This window comes from Loxodonta africana, chromosome 14 (genome assembly GCF_030014295.1).
Source record: "Loxodonta africana isolate mLoxAfr1 chromosome 14, mLoxAfr1.hap2, whole genome shotgun sequence".
NCBI lineage: Eukaryota > Metazoa > Chordata > Mammalia > Proboscidea > Elephantidae > Loxodonta > Loxodonta africana.
The window spans coordinates 55,220,816-55,240,415 of NC_087355.1; the positions used below are offsets into that span (position 1 = coordinate 55,220,816).

General features: G+C 42.5%; 1 long non-coding RNA gene across 7 annotated transcripts in view; it reads left to right on the top strand.

Moving 5' to 3' along the window:
* Positions 1–19,600, top strand: part of LOC111750081 (uncharacterized) — a 169,631-nt gene that overhangs the window by 46,005 nt on the left and 104,026 nt on the right. For 2 of the 7 annotated variants that reach the window (XR_010317821.1, XR_002785214.2), the window contains exon 2: positions 15,444–15,676. The exons of 4 other annotated variants lie outside the window; for them this stretch is intronic. This is a non-coding gene — a long non-coding RNA (uncharacterized LOC111750081). Of the gene's footprint in view, positions 1–10,450; positions 11,252–15,443; positions 15,677–19,600 lie in introns of those variants that run through there. One more of the 7 variants, XR_010317822.1, reaches the window with a different exon arrangement.

Here is a 19,600-nt window from a genome sequence, read left to right on the forward strand (position 1 = left end):
GAGGGCAGATTTACATAACGTTAAAGGCCAAGTATCAGTTGTCAGTAAATCGGAAGTCCCTAACCTGGGCACTGCCTTTACATCAAATACAGAGGCAGCTTTCTAATCTGTTACCCATTGTATTTGTATAGTGTTCTAGAGTTAAAAAATAAATTCACGTGTATTATTTCATCTTGTCCTAGATAAAATCCCAGAAGATGAACAATATTAGCAGAAGGCCATAATAAAGCTCAGAAAATAATGTATGAATTGTTTAATTTAATCACAACAACTCTCTTAGGTAGCGATTACTGTCATTCCCAATTTGCAGGTGAGGAAGTTAAGGCAGAGTGAGATGAAGGGAACTGATCAAGTTCAAGGTTTTTAAATATGTTAGTCACAAACTTAGATTTCGAATTAGTTTCTTCCATTCAGCAGAACGTACTGAGTAGTGGAGACACAGAGATAAGTAAGATGTGGTTCTTCCCTCTTTTCCAACCTGGACTTCCTTTCCCATGGTTTAGGACAGGGTTTCTCAACCTTGGCACTAGTGGTATCTTGGGTTGGATAATTCTTTGTTGTTAGGTGGTAGGGGGTGGGTGGTGGTGCCTGTCCTGTGGGTTGTAGGATGTTTAGAAGTATCCCTAGCCTCTACCCAATAGATGCCAGTAGCATTCCCTACCCTGCAGTTGTGACAGCCAGAAATGTCTCGGGACACTGCCAAATATCCCTGGTTGAGATCAGCTGGTTTAGGGTCTCCACTCTGCGTGCATTGAGCCCTTAGCCGCTCCTCTGCCATCAGTCCCAGAGGGACTGGGTGCGGGGGTATTTGAGGTTCTGGGCTGCATGTAGTCTGCACGGATGCTCCTGGGGCCCCAAGGTGTGCCCTGCTCTGGTGTCTCCAGCCATAGTGGATTGTTGCCCTGTCTCTTCTGTAAGGATTTCTCTATTTGTCATCCCTGCCTGTAAGGTCTTTGCCTCAGGAACACTCACCTTTTCTTCTCCATTTCCTATATTCCAGGAAAAAGAAGCAAAAGACAGGCCTATGGTGTCTTCTCTTCTGGTTCAGTGTATATTAGCTACACAAACAGCAAGTTTCTGTGGCTGTTACTTAAACTGCAGGGGAACATTTTATATACCTGAATTTCATTGGATTTTTCTCTGATCTGGATTGAGTAAGTAGAAAAGGTGATAGGGATTCGTCAGTAGAAAAAATTCTATCACCAATCAATCAGAAAGTATTTAATGAGCAGCTAAATTTTCTGACCACAGTAACTATCACCCCAGATGTGGAATTTCCATATACAAATGAAGAAGTGTTAATTTTGAACTTTAGTATCTTACGGTTTTTTATCTGTCTAATCTTCCCAACCCCTGGATATGCTTGGATTATTTCAGAAAGTTCAGCTTGTTGCTTGCATTTTGAGTTTCAGTACATTCTATTGTAATGTTTTCTTTTAGACATTTACATCTGCCAAGCCTGTGACATTTCTCTCATCATGTGTCTCTATGATTCACCAATTGCTTATTGTTAAGCTGTAGCTTAATTTCTATGCTGACTAATTCAGCTTGATGCACACAAAGCCTGCCGGGGTTGTGTGCAGAGAGTGGACTCAGGAATGCCACTTGGGGGACTGTGAACTATCTGAAAAGGGAGACACCCAGGCCTTTACCAGATTATTTTCTGATTTAAATTCAACAGGACAATCTATTTTTAATACACAGCATGTATGATTTTGTGAAAGAATTGCTGCTCACTCTTCCACTTTGGATTTATCATAAGTGATTCCCTGGATAATAAAAGGCCTAAGATATCATTTGGTTGGCAACTTTAAGCCCCTCTGAATATCCTTCCATATTTCATTCTGGTTTTCTTTTTGAATTATCCCCTTTATAGGAAGATTTTCTTTATAGCTAACCATTTGAATTATGCAGGACATGGCTTGACTGATGTATACATTTGCATCATAGGAGAGTCACAAAGCTTAAATATAGGTTTAAATATAGCAACTCTGTAGACTTTTCTCATGGGTGGTTTTACTTGGTAATGTGGGGTTTTAAGGAACGGCTGCTGTCCCAGCCATGGCTAAGCTCCTTCTCCCTTGTCTGCCTCTCACTACAAAGGCTGAAAACATTAATACCCATTTTTCCAGGCTGCCTTGAATCTAGACATTTCCATATGACCTAGTTCAGGCCAATGAGATGGTGAAGGAAGTATACTGAGGGTGGAGGAGTTTCTAGGAAAGATTTCCCCTCATTGTTAAGAGGAGAAGGATATGCAAGGACCATGCTCTCACTGCCCTAACTACCCATCTGCTCCTTGCCTTTCAATACATGTGAAAATGGCTGCAGCTCTAGCAGCCATCTTGTGACCATGAGGAAAGGTCTTTCCTCAAGAGAATTGCAGAGATGCCAGATTGGGGACTTCAGTGGAATAGAAAATACAACAAACAGGGGCTTAACCCATGAGAACATAAGTAAGGACACTGATTATTTAATTTAGTGTAGGTGTTTCCGGGGGTGGTTCTATTACCTGTAGCTGAAAGCAACTCAACAGCAACTACAGCTCAGGTCAAAGCTCACACACTAATTAGCAGAGCTAATGGTGAAGCCTGGGGCTTTCGACCTCTAGTGTAACCCTCTGCCTTTATGCCTCTGTAACTCTGTATGTGTAGTTTATGAAATCAAAAGTACACATAGAATACTTCTACACATGTACAAGGTACGAGTAAGACATAGGAAGATACATAATTTAAAATTATGATTACTTTATAAGGACCTATAAAATTGACAAAACCCAGTGAACAGTAAAAACAAGGCTGAGAGTAGGTTCTAAAGATGAAAATATCTGTGCAATATTTAAGTCTGGATTAATACAAAACAACACAGAAGCTCCCAAATCCGGTACTCTGATGGCTAAAATGAATTCATTACAATTTAATTTGCTCCCATCCCTTTAATTCTATAGTCTCTTGTAGGTCCTTCTCCATCTTGATGTCAACCGATTAGAGGGTACCGTAGGGATCATTCTCTCAGAATCTCCAAAAAAAAGAAAAAGAAAAAACAGGGAGCAGCTCCCTAGCTCTGAGTCAAGTTTATCCACTTCTCTTTGGCTTTCTACATCAAGGCTAGCAGTATTTCTAATGAAGCTTCTCTCTAACATTCTGAGCATCCTTGAAGGAACTTGGCTTTTTGTTCACAACTACGCCTACATTAAGGGTACATGTAAAGTTGTTAAAAGGCCTAGGTGTGCAGATTGCATTTTGAATATAACTCTTTAAGACACAGAACCTTATAGGATTTAGAAATCAAAATTACTTTAGACTGGCAGCTTGTATGCAGTAAGATTCATCTCAATATAATTTTAAAGAGCTGAGGTCCTAAGCTGCCTGAATCAGCCTTTGAAAGAAAAAGACTAGCTCATTATGCCATGGCTGCGCTCCTCTAGTGACTACAAGAGGCTCACATATGCTAGCTCAGAGCAGAGTAATGCACTGTGACATGTTCAGAGGAAGAATTACATTCCACGAGACAAGAAAGCCATTGATACGGGCTTTTATGCAAGTTGATTAATAAACTTCTCAAAGGATTACACCAAAATCAACTGCTTTCTCTAGAATAATGTGCAACAGGTGGTGAAAAACTTCCTAACAGCTGGCAGCAGAATTCACCGCAGGAAGAGAGCTGGTGCTGTTAGGCAGAGGATTGTAAGACATCTCTTGCAGAAGAAGGTGAGACCCTGAGGGCTTGGGTGTTGTCTGGCCCTGTTGGAGGGTGTGGAGGAGACAGCAAACTGCTCAGCACAACAAGGAGAGGCATTTGTGCTCTTGGAAGAGGGTCTGAGAGGAGAAGGGAAGAGCAGGGAGGGGCACGGAGGTATAAGACGATAGTGTGAGGCTGAGGCTATAGAGGGTGAGGGAGCCCATGAAGCGTTCCTGGTGGTACCAGGGGTGAAGGGCTTCCAAACAGAGGATGTCTTCTTCACATCAAAGTTGTTTGTTACATGAACTCTTTCAGTCTCCCTCCAAACAGACAGCAAGATCTGATAAACACAGAAATTGCCTTTGTGAGTGGATGTTTTTGTGGAATTCAAGGAGGGAGCTGCATCTTACATCAGAATGTGTGCAGTGTGGACCAGAGATAACATCCATGAGATGGCAAGGTGATGTGTAGACTAAAGTAGAAGCAGGAGCCAGAGGGGAGCACAAGAATTTAAAATCACCCTTTATCTCCACTCCCATTTTGTTGGAAATGTTTGGAAATCTTGGGGAGGTTTTGAGGATTTGAGTAACACCATCTTGTTACTTGAATAAGACTTGTGAAGTCTATGCTGGATGGGGAGTTGGGCATCTTCATCCTGGCTCTTCTGTGTGCCCATGAGAGTGAGCTGGGTAGCTTTGTTTGCCTCTTCAAATTCAGTCTCCACCTTTGTCCATCCTGCTCCCTGTTCTGGGAGTCTGGCCTCTGTGGACCTGGCCCCTGATTAGGTTTGTCTCTTGAGGAGCCCACTGCAGTGCCTCTGCAGAGTTTAGAATGAGGGAGGAGAATGAGGCCAGGGTTTCTATGCCCCTGGCTCCCTCCCTGTGAGGTCACTTTGGGTTAATGTGATCTGAATATCACTTCTTCTCAAGGTGACTGTCTTTCCTTTTAGGTCTAATAACCATTCCCTTCTTTCCTACCTTGGTCCTATATAGGGTGACTAACCTCCCCCCCCCCCCCCGCCGGTTTTCTGGGAATGAGGGCTTTCCCACGTTATGGGACTTTCTATTTTAAAGCTGGGAATGTCCTGGGCATACTGGGATGAGTTGGTCACTTTAACCCTAGGAACAGTTACTAGCTCCTTTGCTGTTTCTAGATTCAGGTAATCAAAATATCTCTTGTGGTTTCTCCACACTCCAACCAGCCAAAAAAAAAAAAAAAAAACCCACCACTGTCGAGTTGATTCTGACTCATAGCGACCCTATAGGACAGAGTAGAACTGCCCTGTAGAGTTTCCAAGGAGCACCTGGCAGATTCGAACTGCCAACCTCATGGTTAACAGCCATATCACTTAACCACTATGCCACCAGGGCTTCCACGCTCTAACCATACCTTTGTAAATAGTCATTTTGTAAACAAATAAACAAACCTACCCTTCTGAAGTTACCTTAATTCAAGTGTGCTGTCTCTTTCCTGCTGGGGCTTTGACTCATACGCTGGGTGAGCGTGAATACCCATGTCGTGTCCTCTCTGGGTTTTGGTTCCTATAATGCCAAATGGGAAACCCTGGCGGCATAGTAGCTAAGAACTACACTGCTAACCAAAAGGTTAGCAGTTCAAATCTATCAGACGCTCCTTGGAAACCCTATGGGGCAGTTCTACTCTGTCCTATAGGGTTGCTATGAGTCGGAATCGACTTGACAGCAATGTTTTTTTTTTTTCTAATTGCCAAATGAGAGGGAATCACTAGAACATTTCCTCCACCTTTCCAGCTCCAACATTATATGATTCTCTGAATAAAATGGCTAAAAAGAACATCATGATCTTTATGTCCTAAATTTTTAAACTGCCTACTTGATTTTCTTTGTCGTCTTCTAGTAAGTTAAGATCCAAGAATTCTTGAGGGCTTCCTATTGCCAGGTGTAGGCTGTGCCTTGAGGAAATTGAGATGTAGATCACATAGTCCTGGTCCTGGAGAAGGTCATATATGGTCTAGGGGGAGGGAAGGAGAGAGAAGTCACACTGTTAGCAGATTATCACAGTACAATGCTTCATTTGCTCTGGAGAGAGATTTGTATGTGATTCTCTAGAAGCTCAAAGAGGGGGTGCCCAACCAAGTCCAAGGGAGTTAGGGAAGGCTTCCTGGAGGAAGGGTCACCTGAACTGGGTTTTAAATGATGTGTGGGAGCCAGCTGAGGAGATAAGAGGCCATGCAAAGGGCAAGGAGAGCAATTCTTGCAGAGAAATGGTGTGAGAAGAGGCATGATAGGACAAAGGGCATTCATCATGGAGTGAATGTGGGGAGATTTCGAGGTGGAGTAACATTAAAAAAAACAAAACCAAACCCAGTGCCGTCGAGTCAATTTAGCTGTTGAGTATTGGTGAAGCCTAACGTGTGAGGCAGGAAATACATCTGGAGAAGTAGGCAAGGCCTGGATCATTGGGAGACTCACAAGCTGCTTGTGAAGGTGATCCATTACCTTCGGATAAGAGAAAACTACTACATGAAGGGTTGTTCATCCATTGAGAAGAGAAATCTAATATTTAAACATTTAGGGTTTTTTTTTTCCCCCTCCAAAAATAAAATATAAAGAGCAGCTCTAAGCCAAGGGAAAAAAACAAACAATGTGTGTTCAGCAACCTTTCTGAAATGTTGCTCATGCAATGGAACTTCCCTGTATTTATAGCTATTTATAGCTAGATGGGATTATACAGTGATGCCATGATTGGGAAAGTTGAGCACACTCTACCTCAAAGATTTCTCTGAAGGAAAAATAGCAAATACCAGGCTTGACAGATTCATCTTGGTTGTCTTTATTCATTTACTTCAATATTCTTTTTGATTTACCCCATTTTGAAGATTTGGGTTTCGAGGGCAAAAGCATTTCTTATTTATAGTTGCATCACCAGCAATTAAGACCTTGTTTGGCACAGAGAGGTGCTCAATATATATTCCAAGAACAAAAAACATTCATGGGTGCCCGCTGAGCAGTAAGTACCAGGTACACTAAGGCCAAGTAGTAGAGTAAGAAAAGATATAAATTCCTATCCCTAATTACAGGCTGCGACTTAAAAAACTAACCGTAAAAAGTCATTTTGATACTGCTAGAGAGTATAGAGTGTGCATTAGGTGTTAAGAGATATTGGTGTTATTTTGTAAAGTATGGTAATGCCATTGTGGTTGTACGTTGTATTGTAGTTGTTAGATGTGGTTGAGTCTGTTCCGACTCATAGAGACCCTATGCACAACAGAACGAAATGCTGCCCCATCCTGCGCCATCCTCACAATCATTGTAATGCTTGAGCTCATTGTTGTAGCCACTGTGTCAATCCACCTCATTGAGGGTCTTCCTCTTTTCCACTGACCCTATACTTTGCCAAACATGATGTCCCTCTCCAGGGGCTGATCCCTCCTGAAAACATGTCCAAAGTATGTAAGATGCAGTCTCGCCATCCTTTCTTCTAAGGAGCATTCTGGTTGTACTTCTTCCAAGACAGATTTGTTCCTTCTTCTGGCAGTTCATGTCATATTCAATATTCTTCACCTGTACCACAGTTCAAAGGCATCAATTCTTCTTCAGTCTTCCTTATTCATTGTTCAGCTTTCACATGCATATGATTGAAAATACCATGGCTTGGGTCAGGCACAGCTTAGTCTTCAGGGTGACATCTTTGCTTTTCAACACTTTAAAGAGGTCCTTTGCAGCAGATTTACCCAATGCAATGCGTCTTTCGATTTCTTGACTGCTGCTTCCATGGCTGTTGATTGTGGATCCAAGTAAAATGAAATCCTTGACAACTTCAATCTTTTCTCCTTTTATCATGATGTTGCTTATTGGTCCAGTGTGAGGATTTTTGTTTTCTTTATGTTGAGGTGCAATCCATACTGAAGGCTGTGGTCTTGGATCTTCATTAGTAAGTGCTTCAAGTCCTCTTCACTTTCAGCAAGCAAGGTTGTGTCATCTGCATAACACAGGTTGTTAATGAGTCTTCCTCAAATCCTGATGCCCTGTTCTTCATCATATAGTCCAGCTTCTTGGATTATTTGCTCAGTATACATTGTGGTTGTATAAAAAATCTTTTTTTATTTTTACTGGTAAAAATGAATGTACTTAGGGGAGAAATAATATTGTTTCAGGGATTGTCATTAAAATATTGTCACTCATGCCTTGAAAAATCTTATTAAAAAACAAAATATATATGTATATGTCGTGAATTCAATTGTGTCCCCCAAAAATATCTGTCAACTTGGCTGGGCCATGCTTCCCAGTATTGCGTGGTTGTCCTCCATTTTGTGATTGAATTTCCTCAATGAGGCAGGTTTGGATTATGGTGAAGAGGGTTAGGGTGGGATGTAACACCCTTGCTCAGGTCACATCCCAGATCTCATGTAAAGGGAGTTTCCCTGGGGTGTGACCTGCACCGCCTTTTATCTCACAAGAAATAAAAGGAAAGGGAAGGGAGCAGAGAGGTGGGAACCTCATATCACCAAGAAAGCAGCACCAGGAGCAGAGCGTGTGCTTTGGACCCAGGGTTCCTGTGTGCAGAAGCTCCTAGTACAGGGAAAGATTGACAAGAAGGACCTTCTTCCAGAGCCTGCAGAGAAAGCCTTCCTCTGGAGCTGATGCCCTGAATTTGGACTTGTAGCCTACTAGACTGTGATATAATAAATTTTTTTCTGTTAAAGCCATCCACTTGTGGTATTTTTGTTATAGCAGCACTAGATGACTAAGACAATATATAAGTTACTGTAGAAATAACAAGAAAGAAGAAAAGATGGAAGGAGGAACGAAAGAAAAGAAAAAGGAGGAAAAGAGGGAGGGTGGCAGGAAAGGAGGAAGTAGTTACAGCCTAGGAGAACCTTACAGACTTGAAAACACATCGTGCACATTTTAACACACACTAGTAAATTCATTTTGTGATGGAGGCATGAAGTAAAAGCATAGTCACTGCGTGGACAGAGACCTAGCAGAAAAGATCATAAAGAAGATAAATTTTGAGTCAGGTTTCATTGGCTCATAACAAGAGTCCATGTCTCAAACTGAAGTCACCTTTTCTTTCCTCAGAAACCCTGGTGGCATAGTGGTTAAGTGCTACAGCTACTAACCAAAAGGTTGGCAGTTCGAATCCACCAGGCACTCCTTGGAAACTCTATGGGGCTGTTCTACTCTGTCCTGTAGGGTTGCTATGAGTCGGAATCGACTGGATGGCAACAGGTTTTGTTTTGTTTTGTTTTTTTCTTTCCTCTTCTGTACAATAGAGAAATGTTTCTTGTTTCTTCTCTACATATAACAGTATTTAGAAGAGAGGTAAATGGGATAAGGCACTAAATTGGCTACAATGCATAAAAACGATCCGGATAATTACCTATAGACGATAACCTTTTCAGGGCTAATTGTGTGGTCCTGTTGCTGATAATAGTAACATCATTCTGTCTTTCACTAATTAATTAAAATCTTACTGAATGTCTACTACATCCTGAGCAATGCATTAGGCATGAAAGCAGAAAACATGACAAAGTTCCCACCAGCACTGTGCTTACATTCTAATGGACGTCTAGGGAATATGATCATAGCTTACAAAGAGCTTTTGTGTATGCAATTAATTTCTTGTCTTTGATCTTGGCAACAGCCTGGTGAAGTTGTTGGTTGCCTACAAGTCAACTCCATCTCATGGCAACCCCACGTACAACTAAAGGCAACCTTGCCCAGTTCTGTGCCATCTTCACAATGTTTGTATATTCAAGTCCATTGTTGTGGCCACTGTGTATCTTGAGTGCCTTCTAACTGGGGGGCTCACCTTTCAGGACAATATCAGAAAATATTCAGTTGTGATCTATACGGTTTTCACTGGCTAATTTTCATAAGTAGATTGCCAGGCTTTTCTTCCTAGTTTTAGTTTGTCCACTGAAGCCTGTCTGCCATGGATGACCTTGCTGGCATCTGAAATACTGGTGGCATAGCTTCCAGCATCATGGCAACATGCAAGTCATCACAGTATGACAAACTGACAGGTGGCAGCTGGTGTGCTTAGCCACTGTATAAGGTGATCCACTTTTTTAAACCTGAAGTTCAGGCTGTTTCATGGCTTGCCCATGGTCATGTAGCTAATAAATGGCGGCAAAATGATTCAAAACTAAATTTTTTCACTTGGAATCCGTTATTCTCCACCTCATCACAGCCTGCTCTTAAGTCACTTCTGTTAATAAAAAGAAAATGCACGTGCAATATGAATAGTGAGTATAGGTATGAATGTCTGGGATAATGGGGCAATGCCAGCTCTTTTGGCCATAAGCAAATGTTAGTTTGGGAGCTAATCTGTGGTGTAGATCTAAAGGATGGCTCTGCTAAGTAGAAGCACGTTGTGACACTTTAGGGCAGTGGCGTCACTAGGAGGGTGGGGAGGGGGTGTGGACCACACTCCTGACACTGTCAGATGGGGTTACATCAAAATGATCTCAGGTCTATGGCAGCGGCGGCAGCAGCGGTGGCGGAGGCAGGTGAGCAGAGTTGTTGGGGCAGGTGCTGCCAAAGCAGTGGCTTCACTTGGGTTGGTCTTACCCATAACCGATTGTGGTAACTTGTCACCCCCCACCCCCGACCCCCCACCCCCCACCCCCAACCAGTCAGGGTGCAGGTGGCTGGGCCGCGGCATCTGCCATTAGGCACAGACGAGAATCTCCACCTTGGGCAGCGTAAGAGGCGGGGAGAGCTGAAGGGAGCCGCCAGGGTTGGGCCGGGCTGCTCCGCCGGCGGGGAGGGGGGACACCAACACTGGGTGACACCAACCCTAGTGATGCCACTGCTTCAGGGGAGACTTCCTGTTACCAGTTAATTATCACTTAAATTTGTCAGGAAGAGAAAAAGCACCTCTCACATCTTATTTTAAAATATGAAAACCTCAGAAAAGTTTGAGAGCTATTTGCTGCATTTCCACCTCCACGGGTGTCCCCAGAGTCAGACATGAAACACTCGATGGGAGAGGACTGTCAGAGAGGGGCCCCCCAAGGAGCTCCTATGAGGCGAGGGGTGGCACGCGATGCAAGCAACACACCTGAGGGCCTGGGAAGGGAAGAGGCGGGGATGGGAGTAAGAGGTGTATCTTTAATGCAACTAATCAGGGGTGATTTGTACCCAGAAGGGTTTTTGATGCTAAGTGAACAATGCCAGACACAGATGGCCACATATTGTATGATTCCTTTTTATTAAATAACCAGAACAGACAAATCCATAGAGACAGAAAACAGATTAGTGGCCACCAGGGGCTGGGGGGAGAGGGGGAATAGGGAATGACTGGTTAGTGAGTCTGGGTTTCCTTTTGGGCCGATGAGAATGTTCTGGAACTAGATACTGGTGATGGTTGCACAACACTGTTAATGTTCTAAATGTCATGTGTTAAGTCTTATGTTAGGTGTATTTTACCACAGTAAAAAAATTCGTACACACATATACAAAACAAAACAAAAAACCACCTTACAGGTTGGTTAATACAAACTTCCATCTCTAAGGTACTTCTACAACATACCTGATTGTACTTGAATATGCTCACTGAGAAGGAAATCACCATCTCAAAAGTAAGTTACATTTCTGGGAGCCTGGATTGTTAGCAAAGCCACTATTAAAGTGAATTAAAATCTATATTCTGTTAAAAAAAAATTTGCCCAGTAATAGAATGAAAAAAGGTGTCATGTGTCTCATACATTCTCCACAATTATATTTGTGCCTTAGTACAAGTGTGCAGTTCTGGGAAGGAGGCAACAGTCGTGCAAGGAAAGCTATGTAAAGACATGTTCCAATATAAAGGAGGGTTGTTGCAGTTTCTGGGTGTAAAACAAAAGGGTTTGTGTGGGATACAGCAGTTGTGTCTAGGATTATTACAGCACTTGGTTGTAGATTATTCAATACCTGGCCTTAATGTCCACTGCCATGGTTTGGACAGGAGTCTAAGAAGATTTCCAAAATTTTCCGTTTGAAGAACTATGATACTAGGCCCCTTTTAAAAAGAAAAGATATGCCTCTACTTGAAAAAAGGCATGAGAAAAGCCGTATTTACCAAAATCACGTGTTTTATAAGCAGATACACAGTAATGTCTTTAAATAACAAAGCCCCCAAGGGCTTTGATTTGATTTATAAAATACAATTCACCCACATTTCCAAAAACATGTCTATTGTGTATTTCCAAGCACAAATACGCATTTCCTTTGCTTTCTTTATATGCTACAACCTAAATAGCATATATACATACACAGTTTAACACTAGCAGAGATTAATATTTCAGAAAGTATTTCACATCCGGTTTAATGGTGAATAAGATGAGTAGAAAAAACTAGTCCCTCTGAGCAGGGGTTAGAGGGCTCTGTTGAGAAAAGGTGGTAACAGCTTATGTTGACTTCAAATTCACCCAGTTGTTGGCTCCCCAGTCCCTCATCATTATGCACCTTTTGTGCCCCTCACAGCTCATCTGGAGTGCCATGAGTAATTAGTACTCCGTTCCTCCAGGGTGTGGAAGAGCTTTGTGGTAGCACAATGGAAGATGTGAATATTGTCCCTGGGAACTAGCAGGGTTTTGTATTTTCAAAGCCCTGCTTTTAGATGGTTGCAGCATAAGAACATTTGAACAATGTCTTATCTTTTTATCATCAGTGTAGCAGAAAAATACCAGCTTGAGGATGTGGGCTGCTAAAAGCTGTCAGAGGCTGCCTACCTCGAGTATTTTGTGATGACGTTAGATGCTTTCTGCAATCTGTACTCAAATTTGACTCAATGTGGGAAGAAGCCAGAAATACTAGGGCACCTCAGAAAAAAACATGAGAGCAGCAGGGGAGAAACCCAGAGCCAAGGCAGCTTTGTTTTAAACCTGAGGGTCAGGAGACATAACCAGGTTAAGATACAAAGGACATGAAAAATACACATCTTTGCCCAGAAAGCGGTGAATCCTGTGTAAAGAAGAACCCATGCCAAGCTTCTATTCACTGAGGCTTTGAGACCTGTGATTTTCTCTAAAGGTGGGAGGGGCAGGTACTTGAGATGAAGACGAGGCCCAGAACACAGTGCGATAGGGAAAAGTTTGCCTCTCCCTTCCTCCTTTCCTGTGGGTTTATTAGGCAGGCAGGCAGGCAGGCAGGCAGGCAGGCAGGCAGGCAGGCAGGCAGGCAGGCAGGCAGGCAGACAAATCAGTGTGCAAAGAATAGGTTTGCTGGAGTAACAGCTGGGTAAATGGCAAATTATGCAATTTTACAGGCACACACGCATTTGCAGTTGCACAGAAATGAAATTATATGAGGCAAAGGGCTCCGCGGTGCCAGCTTTGGGATGAGAGCTTCCCTGGCCACTCTGCTTGGTAAAGGGTTTTATTTGGAATCTGCCTTGCAGCCTGCAGTTCTGAGATGTGCCATCCCTAGCTCAGAGGTAGTGTTTACTCACCCATGTGAAGAGGACATTTTAACTCTCCATCTTCCCCTCCGGCGTGCAGTATTGATTTTCCGCTGTGAGGAGATGGAAAGACTTTTCTTCAAAGTACCTTCGGAGGTAGAATCGGCAGTGGACCAGGCTTTGCAAGCAAGGACCTGCGTTTAGGGAAAAGAGTATGGCTTTCTCAGTCGCAAATTGTGTTTGTGTAATTTACTAGTAATAACAAGTTCATGCTTTACTGTTAGTTGTTCAAGGAAAAAAAAAATCCAACAGATTGAAGCTGTTTCATCACTTGATTAGTCTAAACAAGTCTGGGTAATTAGCCTGGCTAATTAATACCTATGTCTATTGTGCAGTTTGAGCTGACATGTTTTGAAGGTGGTGGCAGTTCAAAAATGTAGAAATAATTACTCTGTAAAACTGGGCAGGTGGCATACTTCCATGGGATTTCACCCTGAATATGCAAACGATTTTCAAAATGAGATTTTGCAAAAATGAGGAATATTTGAAAATTCTCCAATCTAGAACTGTTTTTTACAAGTGTTTATGGAAACCCTGATTCTGCTTTGCAGGCATGAAAGGCTTACCAGCAGCATCATAAATAAATAAAATAACAGAACTATCCCTTGTTCTAAAAAATCTCAGTATACACTGTGCTGAATTTGTAGACTTGATAAAGCAGAGAACTGTCCAGGGTCTTTTATAACCTTGAAATTAAGTGCTCAGGTTCAACGGCTCCCCATTGCTTACCAAATTAAGTATGATTCCCTTGCCTGGCTTTGAACCACATATACCCAATGCCTACAGGCCAAGTGTGAGATTGCAACTTACTTTTAATAGATGTAAATGCCATAAAATATAGTACTCAGATATAGGAGAAATTTCTGAGGCCTAGAGTAAGAGGAGAGGAGGAGTTCCTGGGTGGTGCAAACAGTTAACATGCTTGACTGCTAACTGAAAAGTTGGAGGTTCAAGTCCACTGGAGGCACCTCAGCAGAAATGCCTACTTCCAGAAAATCGTCCATTGACAACCCTTTAGAGCACAGTGCTACTCGGATGAACTCTTGATGAATTGGAGTCCACTCTACAGTAACTATTTAGAGTAACAGGAAAGGACAGAATGTTTGGAACAAAGGGGAACAGATTTATTGACTCATTGATTTATTTGTGATGTATTTCCTGAAAAGTAACTGAAGGAGATGCATGGTGAATGGTACTCAAAAGAATTTTAAATATAGAAAATCTGCCATTAATAAGTTGTTGGTAGTTTCTAGTACTAGAGGCAGAAGCACTGACTCACTTTGGAGCACACTTTTTTTGTTTTGGAAATAACCAGCTTTGGTGGAGTCTTTTAGTTATATAGATGTGGAGCAAATTTTAATGGGAGTCAAGGATGGCTCTTGGAGGAAAGGTACTGATCCCTTTGCATTTGAGATTCAATGTTTGATAGCATGTCTGATGGACTGAAGTGGCTGTGGTTGAGGATGTTGTTTATAAATGAAGGCTTCAAGAGGAAACTGACTTAAAGGAGGAGGGCAGTCTTGACATACATGTGTGTATGTGTGACTTAAGAGCTGAGTCAACAACAGATTATGGCTTTGGAAGACCAGACTGGTTAGTGTGATGTGAGTACTACTAAGTGTAAGCCTGAGAGAGACGCTTACTCCAGATCTTCCCTGTACCCTGAGAAAGCATAGCCATAGTCACAAGTTCCACATCACCAGGACATGAAAAGGAGTGGACAGGAACTACTCAGGATTGCCAGAGAATGTGGTTAATGACCTTGTTTTAGCAAAGAACCCACGATGCAGAAAACAGAGCTTTTCAGACGACAGACACAACTTTCCAGCCCATTGGAGTTCTTAGCTTGCGGTGGAAAGGTGGTGGTGGGGGGGGGGTCTAGTGAGGAAGGAAATACATTATTGGGATAAGTGGAAATAGGGGTCCAAACTGGTTAGGTAAAAAAAAAAAAAATTTTTAATTGAGCTTATCATGTACCCCAAGCTGGGGAAACAGGACATACTGGTTGTATAACATAGGCTCTTCCAACTTTATAATGGGATAATAAAATTTTCACAAAAACTAAGGTACTAATAGTATGTGGTATGTGTCATAAGAAGAATGCAAACAAGGAGATACAGGGGTTCTGAGGAACAGGAGTTTACATACACCTGGAGTAACCAAAACAAAGACATTTCGGGTAGAAGGAATGGCCAGAAGAGTTTCAGAGCAAAGAAAGAAATTCAGAGTAGAATAGCAGGAGATCTGTAGGAAAGCAGTAGACAACTGGGAACAGACTGGGCTTTGTGAATTAAATGGAAGACGGTAGGGCTTATTGATGTTTCTGTACATAGGAACGGCGTAAATACAATGGTGCTGGTGATTGAGAGCGGCATGGATTGGTGTGCAAACACTCTGAAAGCAACGGTGAGGAACAAATGCAATTTGGTTGACTGGCAGTAGGATAAGAACTTCCCGGAACTGTCCTGACTGATGCTGAAGAAACTTGGGAACTCTGTCTAACCTCCTCTAACTCACAAGGGGGAAGGAGAACTCAGACTAACATCCCAAGGCTGAGTCCTATGAGGTGAGGTTCAGGCATGCCTCCTCTCTCCGCCATCTTTACCAATTCTGACACCAACTGTTCCTCCCACAGCACTCTACTTCTCTTCTGGGTTCAATAATTCATTGCAATGGCCACACAGAACTCACAGACCCATTCACGATTATGGGGTTTATTAGAGAAGTAACAGGTTACAATTCAGGCTCCCTGAATTGGCCCTAGGCCTCTCCCCAAAGGCACTCAGCTTTCTCTCTCCGTGCGCCTGGGATGCCCACCGTGCTGTCTCCTGCTGCCAGGTCTCTGCTTCCAGGTCTCTCCTGACACTGCTTCTCACCATTTTCAGGGTTACAGCTTTCTCTCTCCATTTCTGTCTCTCCTGCTTCCAAGGGCTTTTCCATGCAGGAATCCTGGATCCAAAGATCACACTCTCTGTTCCTGTCTGTTCTTCCTTGGTGGTAGTATGATCTTCCTCTCTGCTCTGGAATTGGCTCTCTTTTAAGGCAAAACTGACCAATCCCCTTGGTAGGCCACAATTACCCTATCACACAGTCCCGGCCAGTCACCTGAATGTGAGTTACAAGACCAAGGCTAGAAAAGCCACACACAAAAGTAATTAATCTACCACAGACACCTTCCTGCTGTCCCTCCTCTTCAGTCACCCTGAAACCCTTGAAAAATAAAACATGGAGAAGCCATATAGAGATGTGTGTAAGTGTGCCTCTGTGTATATGAGTGTGTAAAGAATTCTCACAAGGTTGATTTAGATTTTTGAAATGTTCCTTTGGCCTCAGATGGATTGGAAGAAACGAGACTGAAGGCAGGGAGGGTAGGGAAGGCAGTTTAGAATAGAAGTGCTGTCAAAGATGGAGAAACATTATGGGGTTCAAGAGAGGGAGAAAGCAGGGCAAGTGGGGGAGCTCAGTAAAGTGCCATTTGTAGTGGGCTTTTTTGAGGGTTAAGAGGGCTTCAAAAGGTAGAAGACTAAGGTGAGGGTATTTAAACCAAAGCATGGAAGTAAAATGAATACACAATGCCATTGGGCCAGAGCATAGAGTTTGTGAGAGAGACTAGTAGGAGAACAGGCTTGATTGATGACTTGGAAATAAATACCAGGTAAGGGAATCTGTATGTAATTTGGCAAGCAATGGTCTTTGAAGGCTGGACTTTAGAACAGCATAGTAATGTGATTAGAACTGTGCTCCACAAAGACTAATATAATAGAGGTTTACTGAGTAGGTTTAAGAGAGAATGCTGCAGGACAAGCAGTTGGAAGGCTGATAGCTATTAGGCAGTGAAGGTTGAAAGCCAAGGTTGAAGCTGTGACAGTTGAAAAGAGGGGCCATATTTTAAAGATATTATAGAAGCAAAATCTATATGACCATTGATTTGGGTACAGTAAAAAGGAATGGGAGGGAGAAAAGCAGATGTTAATATTTGCAGAGAGTGTGACTGAAAAAAGTAAAGATAATATTAACATGAGGAAGAAAAACTGGTTTGGAAAACAAGGATATGATTTCACCTTCAGACATTTTGAGGTTAACCAGCTAGTGAGATAATCCGGTGAAACTCTTTAGGACCCACTGTGAAACATGGTTTGGAATTTAGGAACGAGGTCAGAATCGTTGGTAGTGGTGGTGTCTTCAAGTTGGTTCCGACTCATAGCGAACCTTTATGTACAATAGAAGAAAACACCACCCAGTCCTGCACCATCCTCACAATTGTTGCTATGCCTGAGCCCATTGTTGCAGCCACTGTGTCAATCCAGCTCATTGAGGGTCTTTCTCTTTTTCACTGACCTTCTACTTTACCAAGTATGATGTCCTTCTCCAGGGACTGATTCCTCCAAATAACATGTCCAAAGTATGTGAGACATAATCTTGCCATCCTTGCTTCTAAGGAGCATTCTGGTTGTACAGATTTGTTCATTCTTTTGGCAGTCCATGGTATAGTCAATATTCCTTGCCAATATCACAATTCAAAGGCATCAGTTCTTTGGTCTTCCTTATTCAACGTCCAGCCTTTGCATGCGTATGGGGCGATTGAAAACACCACAGCTTCGGTTAGGGGCACCTTAGTCTTCAAGGTGACATCTTTGCTTTCCAACACTTTAAAGAGGTCTTTTGCAACAGATTTGCCCAGTGCAGTCTGTCTTTTGATTTCTTGACCGCTGCTTCCATGGGTGTTGATTGTGGATCTAAGTAAAATGAAATCCTTGCCAACCTCAATCTTTTCTCCATTTATCATGATGTTGTTTATCAGTCCATTTGTGAGGATTTTTGTTTTCTTTATGTTGAGGTGTAGTCCATACTGAAGGCTGTGGTCTTTAATCTTAATCAGTTAAGTGCTTCAAGTCCTCTTCACTTTCAGCAAACAAGGTTGTGCCATCTGCATAATGCAAGTTGTTAGTGAGTTTTCCTCCAATCCTGATGCCCTGTTGTTCTTCGTATAGTCCAGCTTCTTGGATTATTTGCTCAGCATACAGATTGAATAGGTATGGTGAAAGGATACAACCCTGATACACACCTTTCCTGACTTTAAACTGCGCAGTATCCCCTTGCTCTTGATACAAGGACAGGTTCCTCATGAGCACAATTAAGTGTTTTGGAATTCCCATTCTTCACAATGTTACCCATAATTTGTTTGATCCACACAGCCGAATGCCTTAGCATAGTCAGTAAAACATGTAAACATCCTTCTGGTATTCTCTGCTTTCAGCCAGGATCCGTCTGACATCAGTAATGATGTCCCTGGTTCCATGTCCTCTTCTAAATCTGGCTTGAATTTCTGGCAGTTACCGTCTGTATACTGCTGCAGCTGCTTTTGAATGATCTTCAGCAAAATTTTACTCATGTGTGATATTAATGATATTGTTCAATAATTTCCACAATTGGTTGGATCACCTTTCTTGGGAATAGGCATAAATATGGATCTCTTCCAGTCGATTGGCCAGGTAGGTGTCCTCCAAATTTCTTGGCATAGAGGAGTGAGCACTTCCAGTGCTGCATCATTTTGTTGAAACCTCTCAATTGGTATTCCATCAATTCCTGGAGCCTTGTTTTTTGCCAATACCTTCAGTGCACTTTAGACTTCTTCCTTCAGTATCAGATCAGAATTAGAGATACACATATGCTTATAAATGGCCATCTTGGTAAGGGGTACCTGGGATATTCCTCTTGCTGGGGTCTTCACCATTCCAGGCAAATATCACTTCATACTTTTGATGACAGTGTGTTGTAGTGGCTAAAAGTTTTCACTTTGGCTCCTGTTGAGTCGAATCCAGCTACTTACAGACTCTGTCAACCTTGGGAAAGTTACTGAGCCTCTCTATGCCTTGGTTCCTTTATCTGTAAATGGGAAATAATAATATTGGGATTGTTGCATTAACTACGTTAACACACATGAAATACCAGACTGGGTATTGTACCTGCTGGGACCTGCTAACAGAACTGCACACCCTCTTCTGGCCAGATCTTATGGCTGTGGATGTCAGGACAACCATCTTGTATGGCCCACCTAAATCCCACACAAACACTCCTTTTCTTCTGCCAGCATAAGCTGAATCCACCTAGAGTTGTTCTCTTCCATCATCTACAAGACTAAAGAACTAGACAAAGAATTTTCTGCTTTGTAAGGAAAACATCCTAAGAAAGAATTAGCATCTGCTAAGCCCTGGTGGTGTAGTGGTTAAGAATTATGGCTGTTAACCAAAAGGTCAGTAGTTTGAATCCACCAGCCACTCCTTGGGTACCCTATGGGGCAGTTCTGCTCTGTCCTACAGGGCTGCTGTAAGTCAGAATCAACTTGAAAGCAACGGATGATGAGTTTAAGCCCTGGTGGAGCAGTGGTTAAGCGCTCAGTTGCTAACCAAAAGGTCAGCAGCTCAAACCCACCAGCCATTCCTCGGTAGAAAGATGTGGCAGCCCGCTTACAGCCTTAGAAACCTTATGG